Genomic DNA, 26,363 nt, shown 5'->3' with positions numbered 1-26,363 from the left:
ATTCCCGCACATTAACACTATCCTACACACACAGTGGGAACAATTTACATTTATACCAAGCCAATTAACCTACAAACCTGTACGCCTATGGAGTTTGGGAGGAAACTGAAAATCCCGGAGAAAACCCACACAGTCACGGAGACAACATGCAAACTCCGTACAGACAGCACACGTAGTCAGGATCAAACCCAGGTCTATGGCACTGTAAACGCTGTGAGCCAGCAACTCTGCCGAATTCTGTAAAACTGAAACTCAAACAAAAAAAAATCAAAGTTCAGAATTTCTGCACTGAGATCTTCAAACATAACTTCGCAACATATGTGCCAAAGAATCCATTGACCCATGCTGACTGAGCTTGCTGCGCCAAATTGGCCGCTGTGTTTCCCACTTACAATAGCAACTTCATTTAGTACCTCACTGTTTATGAAGTATTTCAAGGCATTTCTGAAGAATGAAAAATACAATATAAACCACAATTCTTTCCTCGTAGCTCCTGACCAGTTGTGTCTAGCTATATTCAGAAATTAGTTAAAACCTAAAACAGGCAAAACATTATAAAACTCAGGTTGGGCCTCAACTGAGGTACTGCTTGTTTTTCAGGCCACTGAACATAATAGGAAGCATGTGCTTGGGCTAGAAAAGGCGCGGAGCAAATTCACCAGGATATCTCCTTGGATGGAGCAGTTGGGTAATGATGAGGGACTGGCGAAGTTCGGTCAGTTCCTCCTGAAGCAGAGAAGGTTAAGGGGGTGAGGTATATAAAATTATGAAGGTTTTAGATATGGCAGACTGCAGGAAACTTATTAGAGTTGAACAAAACTAGAGGACATAGATTTAGAGTAAAGGGGAAGTGATTCAGATTGGATCTGAGGGGATCCTTCTAACTCAGAGAGTGGCGAGTACCTGGAATGCACTGCTGAAAAGAACGGTCAAAGTAAGATTGCCTATGGCTGATAGCATTTAAGAAGTCTCCACATGAGCACGTATCAGGTAGGTATAGAGCAGTTTGGGCTAAATGTTAGGGGATGGGCTTAGACAATAGACAATAGGTGCAGGAGTAGGACATTGGGCCCTTCGAGCCAGCACCGCCACTCAATGTGATCATGGCTGATCATCCCCAATCAGTACTTCGTTCCTGCCTTCTCCCCATATCCCCTGACTCCGCTATTTTTAAGAGCCCAATCTAGCTCTCTCTTGAAAGCATCCAGAGAACCTGCCTCCACCACCCTCTGAGGCAGAGAATTCCACAGACTCACCACTCTCTGGGAGAAAAAGTGTATCCTCGTCTCCGTTCTAAATGGCTTACTCCTTATTTTTAAACTGTGGCCCCTGGTTCTGGACTTCCCCAACATCGGGAACATGTTTCCTGCCTCTAGCGTGTCTAAGCCCTTAACAATCTTATATGTTTAATTGAGAATCCCTCTCATCCTTCTAAACTCCAGAGTGTACAAGCTCAGCTGCTCCATTCTCTCAGGATATGACAGTTCCGCCATCCCGGGAATTAACCTTGTAAACCTACGCTGCACTCCCTCAATAGCAAGAATGTCCTTCCTCAAATTAGGGGACCAAAACTGCACACAATACTCTAGGTGTGGTCTCACTAGGGCTCTGTCCAACTGCAGAAGGACCTCTTTGCTCCTATATTTGATTTCTCTTGTTATAAAGGCCAACATGCCATTCGTTTTCTTCACTGCCAGCTGTACCTGCATGCTTACTTTCATAGACTGATGTACAAGGACCCCCAGATCCATTGTACTTCCCCTTTTCCCAACTTGATGCCATTTAGATAGTAAGGCTTAGGACAAATGGATATGGGGTTGAATGGTCTGTATGTCTCTCTGGTTCCAAAGCTCCATTTTGGTTCATTTCTCCAACACTGCCACTCTTTCTCCTAATGGGCACAACAACTGTGAAAGAATTAAGAAGGAAAAACAATCTGACAAAGCAACTCAGATTCTGACTCATTAAATTTTAAAGCACATACTCAACTCTAATATGAAATAGTACCAAAGAGAATCATGTCTCTTTAGTTGAACTTTGCCAATCTTTTAGCTCTCTAACTTGGCACAATAATACCCCAAAGGAGAGACAAAAATTGGTTGGGGTTATCCAGAGAGGAATAGGCTTCCTTCCTATCTTCTGCATCTCTATAGAGGATTATACCTCAGTCTTGCCTTTCCATGGAAAGTGGTGATTGAAATAAGCTAATCAAAATACTAAAGGAAAAAAGTATGTTTTATAAATGACTCAATGAATCTCAATGTATTCAATGAATCTATTCCATCAATTCTAACATAAAAACATGTTTAATTTACTTTAAAGATACAGCTTGGAAAGGTGTAGATTTGTCATTGTAGATAAACATGTTTTAGTTTTAATTTAAAGATACAGCGTGGAAACAGGCGGTTTGGCCCACCAAGTCCATGTCGACCAGCCACCACCCATACACTAGCTCCATCCTATACACTAGGAACAATTTACAGAAGCCAATTAACCTACAAACCTGCACGTCTTTGGAATGTGGGAGGAAACCGGAGCACCCGGAGAAAACCCACACAGTCACAGGGAGAACATGCAAACTCCGTACAGACAGCACCTGTTGTGAGGAGCGAACCCAGGTCTCTGGCGCTGTAAGGCAGCAACTCTACCGCTGCACCACTGTGTCATCATGATCTCATTCCATCAATGCCATGACTCTCCTTATATATTTGTCCTAACTTTTACAGTTATAAAACTTCTAGAGCAAACTTCTAATTTTGCCCTGTCTCCCTCTGATTAAACGATTGGAAAATCATTGTGCAGGATCTGAATCTCTCAGATCTCCTGTTACCTGTCAGACCATGTACCATATCATTGAAATCGGAAAATAATCTCTCCTCAACACGTTTTAATTTAAATAAGAAAGAATGATTCATGATCAGTAATTTGGCCCAGGAGGTAAAAAATGCAGTGTTCCTAATGTTAAGATAAAGATCATTAGGCATTTCCTGCAAGATATCTTTACAGCAGAGACATAAACAAAAGTACAAAGAATACCAGGTTTAAAAAAACAAAGAATCACAAACAAAACGTTTTAGCCAACGCTCTGTTCTATCAATGCAACACAAGGTTATTATCTTGTTTGGACTCCAATACCTTCTGCGATCGGATTTAACATGATACTGATAGCTGCCTGGAAAGTTTCAAGGAGCGGTCTCCAATTAAGAGTGAAATATAATATGTGGCTGGAATTTGAAATAAAAATTGAAAGTGCTGTGGACAATTTGCCAGTTTGATCCATAAGGATGGAATTAGAACCGTTTTGAGCAACATCAGAATTGAGAGGTGTTTAAGATGGAGGCCTTGAAATAATTCGGTGCATACAAACATGTGTTCAAGAAGATGCACTCGAGGGACCTGGATTAATTGATATATTCAGTGAGACAATAACAAGAGCAGGTTGTGCAAAGCATCTTGCACCTTTCAAAATGCATACCTCCAGATTCAGGGACAGATTCGTCCCTGGCAACTGAACCATTCTCTCACAATTAGAGAGCGGTCCTGAGCTGCCATTTTGGAGACCATCGGACTATTTTTTATCGGAATTTACTGACCTTTATCTTGCATTAAATGTTATTCCCATCATACTGTATCTGCACACTGTGGACTGCTTCATTGTAATCATGTAAAGTCTTTCTGCTGACTAGATACTGTAGCATACAACAAAAAAGCTTTTCACTGTACCTTGGTACATGTGACAGTAAACTAAACTAACACTCAGCTTCCTGGAACCACAGTCCACAGAGGTCCAAAGTTCCACATATCTCCATGATCTCCCATTGTGGCAATGTCATTTAAAGCAGAAACAAGGGCTTGACCTACTGGGGCAATCTTGAGGTAGATTTACCCTGGAGAGGTGTGGGTAGAGGTAGAGGGTTATTGGTGGACATACACCCTTAATGGTCAGTGGGGCATCAGCTGTAAGAAGTAGACATAGATTGTAGAAGCCTGGGAAGAAACTAAAGCAGTTACAGCTGAAAGAAGAGCAATCTATTCCAGGGAAACATTAACTACCAAATTTATTGGCAGTGGACCAGATATTGAGAGGCCCGTAAGGAATGCAGGAGGATACATGCAACCAAAGATCCTACAGCTTGCAACATCTTGTCATGTCTCTGGGACAAATTTCACAATTCGTGCACATTCCTGAATGTCCATGGGGAGGACTTTGCAAGCATGCTCCACCATGCTGAGCTGACTCTTGTTGCATCCGAATCTACGCCCTAACTCAACGCAAGACAGCCCGGCCAGTTTCGAGACAGTCATTTTCTACAACTTGCTGTGCCATTTCAGAAGGTCGATAAGAATGAATCATATTCCAGTAGGAATTTTCACTCATCAGCCAGACTAGATAAGTACAGCATCTAATGGTCATTAATGAACCAAATACGATCTTACAACAGTCTGGTAGTTTTATCTTCAAAAAGCATTGTATTATATTTATCACCTGCTTTTTAACCTCTTTCTATCTCTGGAAGCTACTTAGTAGTTAAATATCTGAGTTTAAGTTCCTCCGGGTGGCGCTGTCAGTGATGGCAGCCTCGCCAATGGTTTGTTATTTTTTGTGTGTTTTTGTGTAATTTACTGAACTGTATGCAAAAAAATAATTTCTCTGTACATGTGATAATAAAGAACCATTGAAATTCAAAAAAAAAGAAAAAGAAAAAAATATTTTTTTTTTGTGTTTTAAAAGTAACATTTTAAAATGTTAATGCTCTCTGGTTTGTTTTATGTGGGGGATGGGGTAGGGAAAACTTTTTTCCCAATCTCTTACCTTGCCAGAGATGCGATTGTTTTCCGGATCGTATCTCCGGTTGCTCTGCGGCCTAACATCATGACCGGCGCGGGGGAGCTGAGATCCCCCCCGATATGGGAGCTTGATTGCCCCGACGCGGACGGCCCGACCGTTGGCTAAAGGAGCCAAGATCGTCCCGTCAACGGAAGGTTCGAGTGCCCCAACGGCGGGAGACCAAAGAAGGGAAGAGATTGAACTTTTTTTTCGCCTTCCATCACAGTGAGGAATGTGGAGAAGTCATTGTGGTGGGTTTTATGTTAAAATGTATTTTGTGAGTTTTGTTGTTTTTTATTGGTATGACTGTACGGCAAGTCAAATTCTTCGTATGTTGCAAAACATACTTGGCTAATAAAATATGATTATGAATATGATACAATTTTATTGTATTTGTGAGTCATTGGTTCAGGAATCTGGGGTTTAATCCAGGTAATTGAAGCATTATTTTACCATTCCCCAGTTTATCATAAATTAACAGAAGTTTGGATGAATACTGTTATGTACAGCAACACCTCTATCCCCCTGGAAATTGAATGAATGAATGAATGAATGATACTTTATTAGCACGTGACATGTCACTGTGAAATTCTGTATTTTATATACCCTACACAAAGTATGCAAAGAGTCGCCATGCTGACAAAGTTACAAAGTGTTCAATGTAGTCCCAATGGTTCCCCCCCCCCCATGCTCGGTCTCTCTTTGTTCTCTCGACGGCGCGTCCTCAACCGACCTCCAGCCCTCATACCTCAGACACCCTCTGTGGGCCAGAGTAACCGTATCTGGAGATAAAACTTCTCTCGGCAGCTGGGAATGCAGAAGGTGCAGGATAAGTTCATTTCTCAGAGGAAGAAAGATTCCAAGGGGAGAAAGGGACGGCCATGGCTGACAAGGGACGTCAGGGACAGTATAAAAATTAAAGCGAAGAAGTACAACATAGGAAAGATGAGCGGGAAGCAAGTGGATTGGGTAATGTTTAAAGAACAAGAGAAGATAACTAAAAAGGCAATAAGGGGAGAAGAGATGAGATACGAAGGTAAGCTAGCCAAGAATATAAAGCAGGATAGTAAAAGCTTCTTTAGGTATGTAAAGAGGAAAAAATTAGTTAAGACCAAAGTTGGACCCTTGAAGACTGAAAAGGGTGAATTTATTATGGGGAACAAGGAAATGGCAGATGAGTTGAACAAGTACTTTGGATCTGTCTTCACTAAGGAGGACACAAACAATCTTCATGATATAGTAGTGGCCAGAGGATCTGGGGTGACAGAGGAACTGAAGGAAATCCACATTAGGCAGGAAATGGTGTTGGATAGACTGATGGGACTGAAGGCTGATAAATCCCCAGGGCGTGATGGTCTGCACCCAGGGTACTTAAGGAAGTGGCTCTAGAAATCGTGGATGCATTGGTGATAATTTTCCAATGTTCTATAGACTCAGGATCAGTTCCTGTGGATTGGAGAGGTAGCTAATGTTATCCCACTTTTTTAAGAAAGGCGGGAGAGAGAAAACAGGGAATTATAGACCAGTTAGCCTGACATCGGTGGTGTGCAGATGCTGGAGTCAATTATAAAAGATGAGATAGACGAATATTTGGATAGCAGTAACAGGATTGGTCCGAGTCAGCATGGATTTACGAAGGGGAAATCATGCTTGACTAATCTGGAATTTTTTGAAGATGTCTAGGAAAATGGACAAGGGAGAGCCAGGGGATGTAGTGTACCTGGACTTTCAGAAAGCATTTGATAAGGTCCCGCATAGGAGATTAGTGGGCAAAATTAGGGCACATGGTATTGGGGGTAGAGTGCTGACATGGATAGAGAAGTGGTTGGCCGACAGGAAACAAAGAGTAGGGATTAACGGGTCCCTTTCAGAATGGCAGGCAGTGATTAGTGGGGTACCGCAAGGCTTGGTGCTGGGACCGCAGCTATTTACTATATACATCAATGATTTGGATGAAGGGATTCAAAGTAACATTAGCAAATTTGCAGATGACACAAAGCTGGGTGGCAGTGTGAACTCTGAGGAGGATGTTATGAGAATGCAGGGTGACTTAGACAGGTTGGGGGGGGTGGGCAAATGCATGGCAGAGGAAGTTTAATGCGGATAAATGTGAGGTTATCCACTTTGGTAGCAAAAACAGGAAGGCAGATTACTATCTAAATGGCGTCAAGTTGGGAAAAGGGGAAGTACAACGGGATCTGGGGGTCCTTGTACATCACTCTATGAAAGTAAGCATGCAGGTACAGCATGCAGTGAAGAAAGCGAATGGCATGGCCTTTATAACAAGAGGAATCGAATATAGGAACAAAGAGGTCTTTCTGCAGTTGTACAGAGCCCTAGTGAGACTACACCTGGAGTATTGTGTGCAGTTTTGGTCCCCTAATTTGAGGAAGGACATTCTTGCTATTGAGGGAATGCAGCGTAGGTTTACAAGGTTAATTCCCGGGATGGCGGGACTGTCATATGCTGATAGAATGGAGCAGCTGGGCTTGTATACTCTGGAGTTTAGAAGGATGAGAGGGAACCTCATTGAAACATATAAGATTGTTAAGGGCTTGGACACACTAGAGGCAGGATACATTTTCCCGATTTTGGGCGAGTCCAGAAGCTGGGGCCACAGTTTAAGAATAAGGAGTAAGCCATTTAGAACGGAGACGAGCAAACACTTTTTCTCACAGAGAGTGGCGAGTCTGTGGAATTCTCTGCCTCAGAGGGCGGTGGAGGCAGGTTCTCTGGATGCTTTCAAGAGAGAGCTAGATAGGGCTCTTAAAAATAGCGGAGTCAGGGGATATGGGAAGAAGGCAGGAACGAGGTACTGTTTGGGGATGATCAACCATGATCACGGTGGCGGCGCTGGCTCGAAGGGCCGAATGGCCTACTCCTGCACCTATTGTCTATTGTCTATTATACCTAGGAGACATTCATTTTATAACTTGAGACGTTTGTTTAATATAATTTACTCGCACAGAACGATAAACAAAGATTTAACAATCATTTCCCTAGGCGCTGAAAAAGCGTTCGACCAAGTGGAATGGGTTTATCGTTTTACAGTGTTGGAAAAATTCCAATTAGGAGAAAACATAATTTCATGGGTGAAGCTGCTATATAATAATCCGACAGCCAGAAAACTGACAAATCAAATTATTTCACCTAAATTTCATTTATGCAGGGGTAACAGACAAGGATGTGCCCTTTCACCAATGTTATTTGCCTTAGCCATAGAACCTCTCGCAGAGAGTATCAGAGTACACTCGGGAATTCATGGATATAACTCTAAATATACCAGTAAGAAGATTTCCTTATATGCAAACGGTGTACTTTTATACATTACTAACTCCCGTTAGTATCCCAAATGTATTAAACCTTATAGAACAATTTGGTGCCTTTTCAGGTTATAGAATAAATTGGAATAAAAGTGAAATTATGCCAATAAAATAATGCTCAAGATCCATCTCAACTTCAAAAATTTCCCTTCAGAATCGTCACTGAATATACGTGACGAGAAAATACACCTCCCTATTTAAAATAAATTTCCCACCACTAATTACTAAACTAAATGCCCTTGTTCAATTCTGGAAAACACTCCCTATTTCCCTTACAGGTAGAGTAAATGCCATAAAGATGATCTTCCTTCCACAACTCCTATATTTATTTCAAACAATACCGATATATCTCCCCAAAAGATTTTTTTTTAAATGGACTCTTATTACAAACTTCATCTGGGACTACAAAACCCACAGAATACACAAAAGACATCTGTGTAAATCCAAAGAAAATGGAGGATTAGCTCTTCCTAATTATCTTTTCTACTATTGGGCGACCAACATCGAAAATATAATCTTCTGGATGGATGATACATGTCAACAGGTAAATTGGTTAAAAATGGAGAGGGAAGATTGTTTGCCTTTTAACATAGGCGCAATTCTTCTTTCTCCAATACATCTGAATAAATCAACGTATGAGCAAAATCCGATAATACACAGTACCCTACGTATCTAGAAACAGTTGAAATTAAGTCTCAAACTGAGAAATTTGCCTCTCCCTCTACCTATTGCTAACAATCCCTCGTTTAAACCGTCAACAATAGGTAAAGGCGTTTGCGCAATGAATGGACACAAAGTTTGCTATTTTAATCCTGTCAAATGATCATCGAGAAGGAAAACATTGATAAAAAGATAAATGCGTGAATCTTGGTGAGTCTATCCTCCCCATTCTGCTGCATTCCTTGTAAATATTTTTGCAGTATTTTCAGCTCTTTTGTATCCTTCTCAGAGTAGAGATAATAATTTAGCAGAGATGATGTGGAGGTTTATAACACAGTAATTATTGACACAAGAATGATCTGATAGAGTTATAGCATTCTGTGGACATCTTTTATGAATTAGATAGATTCAGTTTTCTTTTGGCTGGGTTTTGGTATTGTAACTTTGGGACGATGTTCAATGCTTTTTGCGTGCGAACTTCAAACACAATAAACATAGTGATAGAGAAATATAACACAGAACCAGGCTTTATGGCCACCACCGAGTCCGTGCTCTCTTAATTGCTTGCTGTATTAGTGTTAACATTTTGTGATTGTGTACAAGGACACCCACATATGCTAATCATACATCAATCCCATTTTTTATTCTTCCCACATTTCCATTAACTCCTCCCAGATTCTACCAACATGCGAAGAGGTTATTTACAGTGGACAACTAAGGTATTTGGAATGTAGGCACTTCAAGGAAACCCATGCAGGTAGTATGAACAAACTCTGCACATTCAACTCCAGAGGTCAGGATTGAACTCGGCTCTGGAGATGTGAGGCAGTGCTACACAGTACTGGTGTTTAATGAGACCTGTTTTTCCTTGTACACTATCACTGAAAGTTAACACATCGGCAAAAACAATTAAGAAAGTAATAGATATGTTGCCTTTCATTAGAAGATTATTTTAATGCATGACTTGATCCAGTTGTAATGAACTCTGATAAGACTGGAGTATTGTGTGCAGTTGTTTAGTTTAGTTTAGAAATACAGCACAGAAACAGGCCCACTGAGTCCGCACCGACCAGCTATCCCTGCATGCTAACACTATCCTACGCACGCTATGGACAATTTTATATTTATTCCAAAGCCAATTAACCTACAAACCTGTACGGCTTTGGAGTGAGAAAGGAAACCAAAGATCTCGGAGAAAATGATCATGAGGTCATGAGGAGAATGGATAAATTCCGTACAGACAGCACCCGTAGTCAGGATTGAACCTGTGTCTTTGGTGCTGCAATCACTGAGGGCCTGTCCCACTTGCTGATTTTTTCGGCGACTGCCGGCGTCATATCAGTGTCCCCAAAAGATTTTGAACATTTCAAAATCCAGTGGCGCCGAAAAAATGTTGCGAGACTCGAAAAAACACCACGCGGCAATATGTCATCATGCCGCATCACGCCGCTAATTTTTCGGTGACCTGATACGTCAGTCAATGATGCTGGCAGTCGCCAAAAAAATCGCCAAGTCGGACAGGCCCTTAAGGCTGCAACTCTACTGCTGCACCATCATGCCACCATTGTGAGCTCTCTACCCAAGGATGGATAGACTTGTGACAGAGGGAATTAAACAAATATTTACAAAATTGATTGCTGGAATAGTGCATTTGTCATTTAAGGGGTGATTAAGCCCTTTGTCATTTGTTGTCATTTTTCAAATTCTCCCCGTGACCATGTTGGTTTCCTCTGGGTGCCCCGGTTTCCTTACATATCACAAAGACATGCGAGTTTGCAGATTAATTGACCTCTGTAGGTTGCCCCTAGAGTACCGGGAGTGGATGAGAAAGTAGGATAACAGAGAACTAGTGTGAACGAGCGATCAATAGTCAGTGTGGACTCTGTGGGCCGAAGGGCCTGTTTCCGTCGTGTATATCGGTGTCAAAATAAGAGTTTGTCCATCCAGGCAAAAGTTGAGGAAATTTCTCCACCTGGAGGGTGAATCCTTGGATTCTCTAGATAGACATAAAAAGCCAGAGTAACTCAGCGGAACAGGCAGCATTTCTGGAGAGAAGGAATGGGTGACGTTTCGGGTCGAGACCCTTCTTCAGACTAGTTAGGGATAAGGGAAATGAGAGATATAGACAACGATGTAGAGAGCTAAAGACCAATGAATGAAAGATATGCAAAAAAAAACAATGATAAAGGAAATAGGTCTTTGTTAGCTGTTTTTGGGTGAAAACGAGAAGCTGGTGCAACTTGGGTGGGGGAGGGGGGGGAGAGAGAGGGAATGTCGGGGTTACTTGAAGTTAGAGAAATCAATAGTCATACCACTGGGCTGTAAGCTGCCTAAGTGAAATATGAGATGCTGTTCCTCTAATTTGCATTTAGCCTCACTCTAACAATGGAGGCGATCTAGAACAGAAAGATCAGTGTGAGAATGGGATGGAGGAAACAATCGCCCAGTCTATGGTCTGGCCGATGTATGACAGTCCACAATTTGAACAACTGATACATTAGATGAGGATGGAGGAGGTGCAAGTGAACCTCTGCCTATACCTCTGGGTTCTTTACCCAGGAGGACTAATGGGGCTTAGTCACTGAATATAGACCTGGTGAAACAGCTAAAGTTCCCACAGCACATTGCCATAACCACCCAGACGCCAGATATCATAATATCAAGTCCTATAAGCTCAACATTGAACCATATACCATTGAATGTGTGGCATTATTTTCGTCTTGTTTCTATAGTCAAAGGAATAAGGTTGATTAAGGTTACACAAAAAAGCTGGAGAAACTCAGCGGGTGCAGCAGCATCTATGGAGCGAAGGAAATAGGCAACGTTTCAGGCCGAAACCCTTCTTCAGATTGATTGATTGATTTGTGCAGAACAGTGATGGAAGTCCGACTCTTGCCTTGTTTCTCTGTTTTTTTCACGATATATATATGCATAATATTCTGCATAATCCACATATGAATTTTAATCTGATTATCATAGATGAATATAGTAATTCATGTGCTGCACCTGTTGATCAGAGCCTGGCTCCACTGTGGAATGTAATTAGGAATGTAATTTAGCCTAACCTTATTCATACCTAATCCAATTTAAAGCATAAATGTTGCATTCAAGTGTAAATTAAAAGACTCACTACAGTATGCACCAGATTGCACAATTTCAAGCTGAAAAATGCGAAAGCTCCCTTCCTTAGGAGTGGGGGAACCCTCCTCCCACACCCACCCATATCGGTAGCTACACTCCCTCACAATTTCTCACTCTCAACTCTCACCCAATGTTGGCAGCCCTGGTGGGTGTGGGTGTGTGTGAGTGCATGTGAGTGGATGTGGGTGGTTGTTTGTGAGTGGGTGTGGGCGAGTGGGTGTGGGTGAGTGGGTGTGGGTGTGAGTGGGTGTATGTGAGTAGGTGAGTGTGGGTGGGTGTGTGTGTTAGTGAGTGGGTGTGAGAGTGTGTGGGAGTGGGTGGGTGTATGTGAGTGAATGTGCGTCTGAGTGTGTGTGTGTTAGTGGGAGGGTGAATTTTGTAAATGCACAGTTAAAACCATTAGACATGTTGAACTTGTTAACAGAGTATAGACTTGGTGACCTGTTTCCAAATGTTTGCGTTAGCTTAAGAATACTATTAACAATTTCAGTAACAGTAGCTTCTGCAGAGAGGTCATCATTTAGCAAACTCAAGCTGATGAAGAATTGTTTAAGGTCTACAATGTCTCAGGAACATCTTGTGGATTTGGCCAGGCTAAGTATTGAATCGAACATTGCCAGAGCAATACATTTTCATGCTGTGATTTGAAAATTTTCACAAAAAAAGGCCAGGAAGACTAATAATGATGTCTTCTGATGATCTGATCTGCATTGAAATATAAAAGGATGTTTCAATGTGAATTCTTTATCGTTACCTGTAGTGTAGCATAAATAAAGATTGTCAAAACAAATGTGCTTTCTTCTTTCTGATCCTTTTATTTTATTTATATTTATCATGGAGCATAAGGCCTCAAATGCAGAAAATCAACAGAGTGCTCCATTCCACCCCTCTCTCATCTTCCATACCCCTTTTTGCCTTACAGGCTACAGCTGATGGCATAAAACTGTAGTGGATAAAAGCAGGATGACTAATGGAGAAGGGAAGGGGGCCAAAAGAAACTTTGTACCCACTGTTAAAATTCCTCTCGGAGACCCTGGATGTGTCTTCTAAATGCTGTTATAATACCTACCTCAACTACCTCCTCTGGCAGTTCGTTCCATTTACCTACAATTCTGAATGAAAAAGTAGCCCCACAGGTTTGTATTAAATCTTTCCCCTCTCTCCTTAAACATATGTTCATTTGCTTTTGATTCCCCGACCCTAGATAAGAGACTCTGTGCAAGTATGCATATCTCTGTGGAAAGAGATAGGACTCTCCCTCCTCCACCAGCTTCCATTGATTTGCACAACTTAATTCCCTATTCCAATCCTTGTGCTCGTGAGACCAAAACAGGTGGCCCCCAGTGGCAGGCATTCTCTGGGCTTCAGATTGTTTTATCACCTTTTAAATGCATCGATGCAGCATTGTGGACCCTCCTAACGTTGTTTGTGAAAATGCAGGAAGATTGAGATTGTCATGGCGGAAACATAATTGTGCACGATAATGCTGATCCCCGACCTCCATTTTAATTCCGACTGCCATCCGAGAGTTTCCACAGTCTCCCACCAGTTAAGCCCCTGTCCCACTTTCCCGAGTTACTCACGAATTCTCCTGAGTTTTCCCCTTGATTCAAACTTGGAGAATTACGGTAATAGCCAGCCGTAGGTACTCGGGGCTATTTCTTTTACTCGTGGACATTTTTCAACATGCTGAAAAAACGTCCCGACTTACCTGATGCCCCGAGTACCTACAGCTGGCATTACGAGCCGCTACAAAACATCTACGGACTCGCTACGGACTCGCTACGGACATTCTCCGAGTTTGAAGCAAGGGGAAAACTCGGGAGAATTCATGAGTAACACAGGAAAGTGGGACAGGCCCTTTACTCTGCCACCCTGCAGTAGATCCAGTTCCACATCTTATTTCATAGTCCCTTCTGTTCGATTAATGAAGAGGTTTGAATGGATTCTTTGCAGAAATTTGCGTCCTGTGATCACACAAGGTAAGAGCGTGTTTATTAAGTAAGTAATTGGAAAAGGCAAGAAAATTGTTGCGTTTGTTTTTCTCATTGCTGTTTCGTGCAGACTTTACTTTATGCAAATTGTTCTTGAACATTTCAAAAGAGACTAGAATACAGAAGTACTTTGATCTCTCTATCCTTAAGCCTTTAACGCTTTTCCTACAAAACCTGATATCCTGTAAGATCAAGGAACAGCATCTTATCTTCCCTGAAATCATATTAAAGCCCTCAGGGCTCAACACTGAAGTCAATCATTTTCGATACCCATTATTTCCAGCTTTGTATCCGGCCTGGCAGCTTTTAATGGAAAGCCACCAACCTGTAACATTAACTCAGTTTTTCTCTCTGTCGATGCTAGCTGATTTTCTGGGCTTTACCACCAATCCCTTTTATTTCAATGTCCTGCAGACGCTGCATTTTGTATCTCACAGACACAGCACTTTTTTTTAAATTTTGCTTTCACCTTATTCATCTCTCTTTATTCACCTGGACAGATCAGCTATAATTAAAACAAACCTTCACAGCCTCTCGCAGCAAGCTGACCATTCAGCCCTTCATTGTCTCCACCTAACACAGACCACTCCTTCCTTTTCTCTACAAATTAAAGGGGGCTTGCTGTCTAAATTTCCCTAGTTCCAATCCGATCTAAAACATCTCTGTTTCTCTCTCCACAGATGGCCCAGTGGCACAGCCGGTAGAGCTGCTGCGTCATAGCACAAGGGACCCAGGTTCAATCCTGACCTCGGATGCTGGAGGGGGTGGGGTGGAGGGGAAGAATGGGTGGGAGTCTAGGTGTGGCACAGGGGAATAAGGGGAAACTGAAGGGTAGATGTGGAAAAAAGGGAAGGGTTGGGGGGGGGTGGGGGGTTAGTTAGAGGAGTAGAGGTTTAATTTAGAGGCTACCTAAAATTGGAGAATTCAACATTGGATTGTAATGTTGGATTGTAAGCTACCCAAGCGGAATATGTGCTGCTCCTCTAGTTTGTGTGTGGCCTCACTCTGGCAATGGAGGAGGCCAAGGACAGAAAGGTCATAATGCTGTCCAAATTTGGCAAAGGCATTCAGTGTCAGTGGTTTTGCAGTCCATTAGTGGCACTACAACGGGTGTATTCATCGTGGCCATGTCTGATGCGATGTCCGTGACCGGAGAAAGCAGATTCAATTGGTTACATACGATTACGTCTTCAGCGAGGTTGCTTGCTCGTTTCCACTAGCACATAGCGATGAAACAAAGTCAGCCTTTTGTCGAACATTTTAGTCCTCAGTAGCTGGTTGAACCACTTTTAGTACTTATGGGTCATCCTAAAGGGCCTGTCCCACTTAGGTGAATTTTTTCGGTGACTGTCACAGTCGTAGCATGTCTGCGAAAAAGTGGCCTCTGGACTTCCTTCCTCTTCCCCCTTCCTCTCTGAACACCCACCATCCACCACCTGATTTTGCCTCGGCCTTTGTCCACTCCCCGGCCCCTCCTCTGATCCCAACTCCCACCTTGTCATGTCTTCACCAACCTCGTTGCCAATTTTGAAGATTTCAAAATCTGCTGGGCAACCATAAAAACGCTACGACCACGGCGACTGAGGAGGCCCCCCCTGACCTCCCCCTTTCATGATACAGAAGGGGTCTGTCCTCAAAGGAACAGAGGCCTCACACTTTTAATGGGTTCCCTCTCACACCCCAACATCTCAACGAGTTCCAGGTCCCACCACATTTTTTTTTTTCAAAGTAGTGCTGTTTTTCCGTCGCCTCCGCCTCAATGCCTTATTCTATGGGAAGGAGTCTTCACCACCCAGTTATGACCCCTTCTCCCGTCTCCACCAGTCCCCCTCTTCTTGGAATCCCTAGAACAGCCTTCTACCCTCTGTAGACCTTTTTATTTCTATCTGCCTGCGTGACATCAACCATCTCAACTTTTCCACTCCCCTTACTCTGACCCAACTCCAACCTCACCCCCCCCCCCCCCCCTTAATGTACAGCCCCCGCTCACTCTGTAGCAGCCCTGACATTATAATCAAACACGCCGAGAAGGGAGGTGCCGTGATAGTCTGACGCGATGATCAGGCTGAGGCCAGGCGACAACACTCAGACACCTCCTCCTACTTATCCTTGGACCAAAATCCCACAGATGAACACCAGGCCTTTAAACAAAGCCTAACAAATGAGCAATGTTCTTCACTGCACTTCAAGTAAAGGAACACTGGCACTCAGCACACCGATTTAATCAAACATCCTCCTTGGTGAGGAAAGAGATTTTTAGTGACTCACTTCTGGAAACCCCAGCTAAGTAATTCCATGAATTTTTCATGAAGCAGTGTGGTGTGATGGTGCAAAATAGTCAATTAGACTGCCAATAAAAAATGACATGCTTTTGGATAAGCACTTAGTAGCCTCATGTTCTAAAGCACACAACAAGTATTGAAGGACCACTTGGATTGTAGCTGCAATTTAGATGAGATAGAGCGTGGAAGCAGGCCCTTCGGCCCAACAAATCCGCGCTGATCAATGATGGTCCCATACATGAGCACCATCCTACACACTGGGGACAATTTACAATTTACAGAAGTCAATTAACTTACAAACCTGCGCGCCTTTGAAATGTGGGAAGCAACCGGAGCACCTGGAGAAAACACACATGGTCCCGTACAGGCAGCACCTGTCATCAGGATCGAACCCGGGTCTCTGGCACTGTAAGGCAGCAACTCTACCGCTGAGCCATTATTGTCACCCAGGAACCACAGCTACCGATTCCTCTTGGAGGCTTTCTATATCCACCTTGCTGTATCACGTTTTTATGTCAATCCTGAATCCACCCATCCTTTCATGGATTATTCAATGGGACTCTGGATCCAGCTCCCTTTTCGATGGGAACTCGGTGCAAGCTACCTCCCTCCCTGGGAATGGTGCCAGCGTCCTTAATAAAATAAAAACCTTTGTGCCACATCCCTCGTCATCCAGGAATTTACACTTTGATCAAAGCACAAGATTCTGTGCTTTAATGTGTACACTTGATTGTCAGTCATTCCTAGAACACCACTCCTATCTCTGCTTGTGTAGTTGAATCTCTACAAAGTGAACCCTGCCTTGCTCCAGATGTCTGCAGCTGTAGGATTATGCCCTTGGCCCTGGCACTGAGCAGGCAACTGAATGTTTGGAACCCTGATCCTGGCTGCAGAGAATAACATCTATTCCATGGTAAATATTTAAACAAATGCATTCAAAGCCATTTACATTTTAATTATTGGACCAAAAATCCAGTTTCATGTTTAGACCTTCCAAGGATACTTGCAAATTCTTGGGGTGTTGGCAGCTTAAAGGGCAGGACTGCGGTTCTTAAAAACAACTGTGGATTCCAGGTGCTGAGCTGAATGCAGTTTGCACTTAAAATTGTACAGTTGTGCAGTCTTCTGGTCAGCCGAATTTCACCAGTAAAAGCACAAATCATGGAAAAGTGGTCTTTATGATTGCTGGGGTCAATGTCTTCCATCCTTTATTGCCATATTGGCAGCAGTTTCTTCTTCTGTGTAAACAAATACAAAGTGCTCACTTACTTTCAGCCTTGTCCCTGGCAGTGCATGGTTTACCTTCAGAGTCTTCATTCATCTTTTAGAGGAATTGCTTTATACAGCCCTACCAGCCTAGTGGGGAACGTGACAGAAGTCTCCTCATGGCGATCCCTGGAAGTGACAATGCGATGCACTCTGTGACGTATCGGGCGACAATTCTGTCAACATGTTGGATAATGATAGAAGCCAACAGCGAGCTACATCGTCTGACACACGAGCAAACGAGCCAGCCTGGCGACTTTAGTTATAACATGTTCATAAGTTATAGGAGCAGAATTAGGCCATTCAGCCCATCGAGTCTACCCCGCCATTCAAACATGGCTGATCTTTCCGTCCCTCCCTGCCTTCTCCCCATAACCCGTGACACCTTTACTAATCAAGAACCTGTCAATCTCTACCAATTGGTTAAAAATAACTATGATAGCCTCCACAACTGAATACCACATAATGAATACCACAGATTCACCACCCTCTGACTAAAGACATTCTTCTTCGTCTTTCTAAAGATACAATATTTTATTCTTAGGCTGTGCTCTCTGGTTCTAGACTCTCCCACTAGTGGAAACATCCTCTCCACATCCACTCTAGGTCTTTCACCATTTGTTAACTTCAGTAGGTTTCTATGAGGTGCCCCCTCATCCTTCTAAACTCCAGCGAGTATAGGCCCAGAGCCATCAAACGCTCATCATACATTAGCCCAATCATCCATAGGATTATTCTCGTAAACCTCCTCTCTTTTAGTCCTCTCAAAATAAATGCTAACATTGCATTTGCCTTCCTTATTAACAACTCAATTTGCAAATTAACCTTATGGGAATCCTGCATCAGCACTCCCAGGTTTTCATCCTAATAACAAGTTCTTTATTTAATTAGATCCGCTCCTTATTATCTAAGTGGGCCTCTCATTTTTCCAATGCTAAATGATTTAGGTTTCTATTCCTTGGAGTTTAGAGGAATGAGGAGTGATCTAATTCAAACACATAAGAAGTTAAAGTGCCTTACCAGGGTAGATGTTGAGATGTTTCCACTAATGGGAGAATTATAGCCGAGGTGAAAGGACTTAACATCTGTGCCATCTTGAATTAATATGGAGTCTGAATGTGCTCCTGGCAGGCAGCTCTTGTCAGTGTCTCAGCCTGAAGATGTTCATCAAACAGGCAACTTATTAAAGCTTGTGTAATAAAATACAGCCAGGTTTTGAGGATCTGGATCAATGATGGAGGATGAACGCACAAACTATATGAAATTAAGAGGAAAACCATAGTCAGACAGCAGTAAAACGATGGATAATCACTGAGTCTCACACATTCTTTTACTGCAAAAGCTCACCAGTAACTCCTTATAACTGAAGATAGACACAAAAAGTAGGAGTAACTCAACGCGTCAGACTGAAGAAGAGTCTCGACCTGAATTGTCACCTATTCCTTTTCTCCAGAGATGCTGCCTGACCTGCAGAGTTACGCCAGCCTTTTATGTCTATCTTCCGGAGTAAACCAGCATCTGCAGTTCCTTCCTGCACTTCCAGCAACAGCTGAGACTGAAGGATCTTGACATTTGTGGGTCCTCGCACATTCTGGAATCTCGTCCCTTGGTGGAGTCCGGTGAACTCGGGCGCAGAGCGTCTCGGATGTCTCTGAGAAAGCAAAGTTGACCTTGTCTTCTTACCAGGTGTCCTTGCAGCTGCGGGATCAGGCCTCATGATGTTACTGGTTAATGTTACAATATGTTATAGGAAAGATGTTGTCAAGGTAGAAAGGTGCAGAGAAGATTTACAAGAACGTTGCCAGGGCTCGAGGGCCTGAGCTATAGGGAGAGGTTGAGTAGGCTAGGACTTTATTCCTTGAAGTGCAGCAAGATGAAGGGTAATCTTATAGAGGTGTGCAAAATCATTAGAGGAATAGATCCGGTAAATGCACAGTCTTTTGTCCAGAGTAGGGGAATCGGGGACCAGAGTACACAGGTGAGTGGTAAAAGATTTAATCGGAACCTGAGAAGCAACTTTTTTTACACAAATGGTGATGGGTATATAGAACGAGCTGCCGGAGGAGGTAGTTGAGGCAGGCACCATCATAACATTTAAGAGACAGGCACAGGGATAGGACTGGTTTAGAGGATTGTGGGACTAGTGCAAGTAAGTAGGACTAGTGTAGATGGGGCATGCCTTATGGCCGGCACAGGCACATTGTTCTGAAGGACCAGTTTCTATGCTGTATGACTTTGCGATATCTTATTTTGGGTGATCTTCCCACCCCTGTGCTATGGCTCTTCACTTGTGACTGTGGCGCGGTGTACTCTTGACTCTGAAGGAGTGATGACCTCTCAGGGTGCCTATGAAGAGCTCATTTCCTTGATGGGCAGAGCCTCCTGCCTGCAAGGTACCACATGTGCCTGTAGTCTGGGATACAACTTTGATGCACTGGCAATCAACAATGCCTGTGATATAGTGGTTGCAGGAGATATCCGAGTATCCTGAGAGAGGACCAGAGTCTCCATTCCTGAACTTCCAGGTGGACTCTCATAGTACTAGTCTAGTGAAGTCAAGTTTGTTGTCATGTACACAAGTACAGTGAGGTACTGGTAGAATAAATCTTGCTTACAGCATCATCACAGGGACATCGACTCAAACAACACACTAAAACATAAATTATGAATGAAGCATGCGTAGGTCCTACATGATCCTGAATAGAAAAAGACAGCAAAACTAAGAGACATTAGTGCCAAAATACACAATTAGGAAAGAAATCCATGTAGTGCAAGAGGTGGTCCATTGTGTGCTGTTGCTGTTGCTGAAGTAAAAGTAGATTTGTGCAGGTCAGTTCAAGAATCTGATGGTTGTAGGAAAGTAGCTGTTCCTTTCAGACTCTGACAGTCACTGCGGATGTTGCATTTCTTGAGCATATCTTTCCATCTTTTTCTCTATTCACCTGGTAATCTCATCCTCCAATTCTAGAGTTAATTACATTCTTCTCTTACTTTCAGGGATCTAGGCAAAACTTTCTGGAATTCCCTCCCTGAATCTTTCCACCTGTCTCCCTCAAAACCAAGGTCTTTGACCAGAATCTGAGCTAGTATCTGCATGCGGCTCAATGTAAGTGGTGCACATGTGAAATGTATCAGTGTGCTGCACTGTGTTGAAGATGCTATAGAAATGCAAGCAGCAGCTATAATGCTCAGTGCCTCTAACACTATTGCTTTCACCCTCTCTGCTGCATAATCGGACTTATCTTTAAGCCAACAGACCAGGAGATAGTTTTAAAATGAGTTTTTATTGCTTATTTCAGAGGCAGTAGTTATTATTAAGCTGGTCGTTGTGATTTATAGGTTTGGGAACCATTGAGGACATTGGTGATATTGAATCCTGCTGCTGCAAAACAATTTAGAAATTTTGAGTATCCGATGTGTGATCTCCAGGTGCTGAAATTTTACAGAGCGATATGACCAACAAGAGCATAATATTTGCCCATTTTGTTGCAGAAGCCTGCTCGAGAGTGCCAGAATGGATAAAATAATTTACCCAGAATTGCAAAATCGTGGATGTGTTTTTATTTTATAGTCTTTCATTAACATGAGGGTGTGTCATTTTTGTGTGATGTTATCAGACTTTATGTGCAGATAAATCATCGTTATTATTTTTGAAGTTGAGACATGGCTCTCCTTCAAAGCAAAGCGATTTTGTCTAAACACTGTTGCCTAGAAATTGAATTGCACTGATATAAGAGTTCTAATCATGTGCAACACTGTTAACAACTTCCGTTTGGTTGATGAGGCCAAAGTTGCAGATGCTGTCAATATGGACGTCAGCAAGGCATTTTGTTTAGTTTAGAGATGCAATGCGAAAACTGGCCCTACGGCTCACTGAGTCTGCACCGACCAGCGATCCCCGCACACTACCACTATCCTATACACACTAGGGACAATTTACAATTTTACCAAGCCAATTAACCTACAAACCTGTACATCTTTGAAGTGTGAGACGAAACTGGAGATCCCAGAAAAAAGCTATGTGGTCACAGGGAGAGCATACAAACTCTGTACAAACAGCAGCCGTAGTCAGAATCGACCAGGGCATCTGTCTGATGGTTATTGATTAAGATGTGTTACTGACGATTCATATTGATTGTGTCCTGCTGCAACTTAGAATCATAGCGTCATACAGCTTGGATATTGGCCCTTCAGCCCAATTTGCCCATGTTGACCATGATCCCCCAAATACATTTGTTCCACCTGCCCATGTTTGGCCCACACCCCTCTCAACCTTCCCTATCCATGTACCTGGGCAACTGCAGTCCCAAAGGCTGCCATCTGAAACCAACCAGAGTGTTGCAGATACGGGGCATGGTGTGCAAGTGGCAGATGTAGAAAGTCTAGTTGGAAAGGAATACATTAGGATGATGATTAATTAATATCAATGCATGGTTAGAAAGTTTCCTTATTATTAATTTGAAATATAATGAAATAAAGTGCCAGGCTCCCGATGGGGACTGATTGTTAAGACTTCTGTAAGGACAAATGATGATTACTTCTTTATCCTTTCTCATCACTTATATTGTCAAGCTTGAAAGATATTGCCAAGCTTGATATGGTTCAGAGAAAATTTACAAGGATGTTGCAAGGTCTAGAGGGTGTGAGCTATAGGGAGAGGTTGAGTAGGCTGGGTCTCTACTCCTTCGAATACAGGAGGATGAGGGATGATCTTATAGAGGTATACAAAATCATGTGAGGAATAGATCGGGTAGATGCACAGAATCTCTTGCCCAGAGTTGGGGAATTGAGGACCAGAGGACATCGGTTCAAGGTGAAGGGGAAAAGATTTAATAGGAATCTGAGGGGTAACTTTTTCACACAAAGGGTAGTAGGTGTATGGAACAAGCTGCCAGATGAGGTAGTTGAGGCTAGGACTATCCCAACATTTAAGAAACAGTTAGCCGTACCATCCAGCCTCCAACGGGGCGGCGGAAAGGTCTGTTCGAGTTGTCAAAGATGCTCTCAAGAAACATGTTTTGCAGCGTTGTTCAAAGCTTAGCATGAAGCATGTAAGGGGATACAAAATATATGAGAATTTCCCTGTATAACCTCTTTCATATCTCTGCCACACTTTCATATTTTCAAGTGGCAGCCTTCAGCTGTCGGGAGCATGCTTCCATATGGTAAAATTGTTTTCATCTTTCAGACTATTCTCAAGATTAATATCCATGACCATAATTTGACAGCAATCAAAATCTTTTCCCAGCAACTGCTCAGCATTGGTGCATGTCCTGGAGCTGAATATTAAATAAAACGTAGTTTTATAACTACAAAATTAATGATGTTTAGAGTATGAACTGTCAAAAACGTGTTTGATAAATTAACACATTTATACTCATGCTAGCAGTTAAAAGCCTGTAGAATTAATTAGGTAATGGTTGCACAGATCGTCATGTATACACTATTACCGTGTCGTTGGTTCTGGCCCCTCATATCATTGAGATAGACACAGACTCTTGGGTCAGTCAGCAAAAGGAATAGGAATAGCTGAATCTGAAGAAGGGTTCTGACCCAAAATGTCACCTATTCCTTTTCTCCACAGATGCTGCCTGACCCGCAGTGCTACTCCAGCATTTTGTGTTTATCTTCGGTATAAAGGGTGTTGCTGGAGGTTGAAAACATTGGTGCTTCTTCAAGACCATTGGAGTGTCATTCATTGAGGCGTGGAGAACGTTATCCAGGAGCATGACAAATGTTTTTCAACAACATGGAATGAATCATTCACTCCACTATAGGTTACCTACAAAGCACTCTTTTAACTACTTTTGCATCTAGTTCAGTTTCGTTTCTGCTCTGTGATTGGGTTTTTTACCTGCATTTTTTCTGTAGCTGTTACACTACATTTTGCACTCTGTCTCCTCCACCTGTTATAGAGCCATAGAGTCAATAGCATGGACACAGGTCCTTCGGTCCAACTTTCCTACACTGACCAAGATGCCCATCTACACTCCACATGACTCAAGGGACAGGTTACATAGTCATGTAGATGCCCATCTACACTAGCCCCACCTGCCTGTGTTTGCCCCATATCCTTCAAAACCTTTCCTATCCATATACCTGTCCAAATGTATTTTCAATGTTGTGATGGATCTGTTTCATCTACCTACTCATCCTCCACATGACTATATAACCTGTCCATTGTCACAAGGTCAACAACTTCCCTTCAATCCCCTGTTACACACCTATACCTGGGGTAATGTATCGTAATCTGTAAATTACCTAACAGCATCAAGAACTATCATTAACTAGAGAGCAGTCCGAAGCTACTATCTACCTCACTGGAGACCCTTGAACTATCTTTAATTTGACTTTACTGGACTTTATCTTCCAGTAAATGTTATTACCTTTATCATGTATCTGTACACTAGATGGCTTGATTGTAATCATGTATAGTCTTTCTGCTGACTGGTTAGCACACAACAAAAGCTTTTCACTGTACCTTGGTACATGTGACAATAAACTAAACTAAACTAAGGCATGTCTGGCAATGTAAGCGGAAACCAGTTCACCTGGGGTAAAAATCGCACGCAGTCACAGGGAGAACTTGCAAGCTCCACACAGACAACACACAAGGTCAGGATCAAACCCAAGTTCCTGGAGCTGTGCGGCAGCGTTTTGTGGCACCTGCAGTATTGGGTCTGGTACATCGTATTTGAGGAGGAATGATAGAATGGTGCATGTCAGGCTTTGCAAAGTGAAGATGGGGACTTTGAACTGAAATGTTGGTATCAAATGAACCAACCTGGTGGCACAGGGTTTAGGTTAAAGGCTGTGTGGGAGTGTCAGTTATGACATAATGAAACCGACTGCATGGCTTAGATAGTATTATTGCACGACTGCATGTGGATGAGGAACAGGAGGTTTTCACGGTGATCATCTATGAAATACCTGAATTGACTGCAAGATGTGGAAGGTGAATGAATAATACTTTAGTGTCACACGTACAGAGTTACAGTGAAATTCCTTGTTTTGCATAAGAGTTGCCACGTATGGGATGCCGACAATGTTACCAAAGTATTCATTATAGTCCCAAGGGTCCCCCATTGTTCTCAGTGCCCCACCCCCAATGCTAGGTCCCCCTTTGTCTCGGCAGCCTGTCCTTGACTGACCGTGGGGAATCACACAGCCTGTCCTCAGCCTGCCCACCACCAGGTCCTCTCTGGGACTGCTCCACAACATTCACCAGGAGCTTCCTTGTAACTGCACTGCCGCGCACTCGCCGGGAGCTCCGGTTGAACACCGGTTCATTATGGGTTCATTATGGAAGATGTACTAATTGTACCAGGACAGATAGGAATGAAAACAAAAGCTATTTAATGGATAAAGACACACGATGCATTGGAGACACTTAACCTGGACAAAATAGCCTGTTAACAAGATCTAGAGGGAAATTAAGAAGGGAGAGCACAGCAGATTCATACTCACACACACTATCGCTGGCAATTCCAAGGTTTTCCTTGTGTTTAATGAAGGTCAATAACCTACCATTAGGATTTGAACAGAGAACACAAAACTGTTCTATGATCCTCAAGAGCACTAGACACTAAAAGAGATTAGAAATTGGCTATTATTTCAAGATGAGAGAGGTTATATTTTAATGAGGAATCAGTCATTAGTTATGCAAACTGTCTAATAAAGCCTTAGGTATTTTGAAGTCTCTCTCCGCTGATGGAGGCTGACCTACTAAGTGCTTCCAGCAACCTCTGTGTTTCAATCAATCAATCAATCAACCTTTATTGTCATCTTGCAAGCAACAGTTGTACAGTGCAAAATGAAAAGACGTTTCCCAGGGAATAGCGGAGCATCGCACATGAAATTTAAAACATTTTCACACATAATAACACTAAAAACAATCCAGTCTCTAATCGAACAGTATAAATAGTTAAAAGCAGGTAAAACACAACGTTAAAATACAATAAACCAATCATAAAAATGTCCGGGGCAGCTGATTTGAGTGGCCAGTGCCAGTTATTAAAGTGGCCAGTGCCGGTTATTAAAGTGTCCGTGCCAGCCGCAGAATCAGGTGACTGTGAGTACAGAGTGACTGTTTAGCAGCCTCACAGCCTGTGGCAGGAAGCTGTTTAGCAGTCTTGTAGTCCGGGCTTTGATGCTTCGATATCTCTTGCCTGATGGCAGGAGTTCCAGGTGTATGTGAAGGGGGTGCAGTTTGTCCTTAGCAATTCTCTGAGCATTTTTCAGACAGCGGCTCTGGAACAGTTCTTGTACCGAGGGTAGGGAGACGCCAATGATCCTCTCTGCTCCCCTCACTACCCTCTGCAGAGCCTTCCTGTCCGAGCAGTTGCTGGTGCAGTACCACGTATTTATGCAGTACGTGAGTACAGACTCCACCGTGCCCCTGTAGAAAGTCCTGAGGATGTTGGTGGTGAGTGAGGCCTGTTTTAGTTTCCTCAGGAATGCAGTCGCTGATGGGCCCGTTTGACGGTCCCAGGGGTCACATAAACTATAACACTTTAGCCAATTCAGTAATGTTTTCCCAGTCTAAAATCATCATTCTTTTCGACAGTGTCTCTTTTACTTATCACAGCTGTTAAAATTGCTGTTTAAAGTCACCATCTACATCCCGAATAGTTGCTGCAGATGTTTTTTATGCTCAGTTAAGCTGCCAGAAAGCTAATACTCACAATAAACAAGGTGCATTCTTACATCACATTTTTCTGTTATTGCCATATGTTATTCTGTACATAATCCTTGCACTAAACATTCTCTCAGATATTTAACGCATGGCAAAACTACATAAATCATCTCCAACATTATGCAGATTTGTGATGACTTCAAAATACCTAAGGCTTTATTAGACAGTTTGCAT

Source organism: Leucoraja erinacea, chromosome 16 (assembly GCF_028641065.1).
Source record: "Leucoraja erinacea ecotype New England chromosome 16, Leri_hhj_1, whole genome shotgun sequence".
Lineage (NCBI taxonomy): Eukaryota > Metazoa > Chordata > Chondrichthyes > Rajiformes > Rajidae > Leucoraja > Leucoraja erinaceus.
This window is presented reverse-complemented; position numbering follows the sequence as displayed.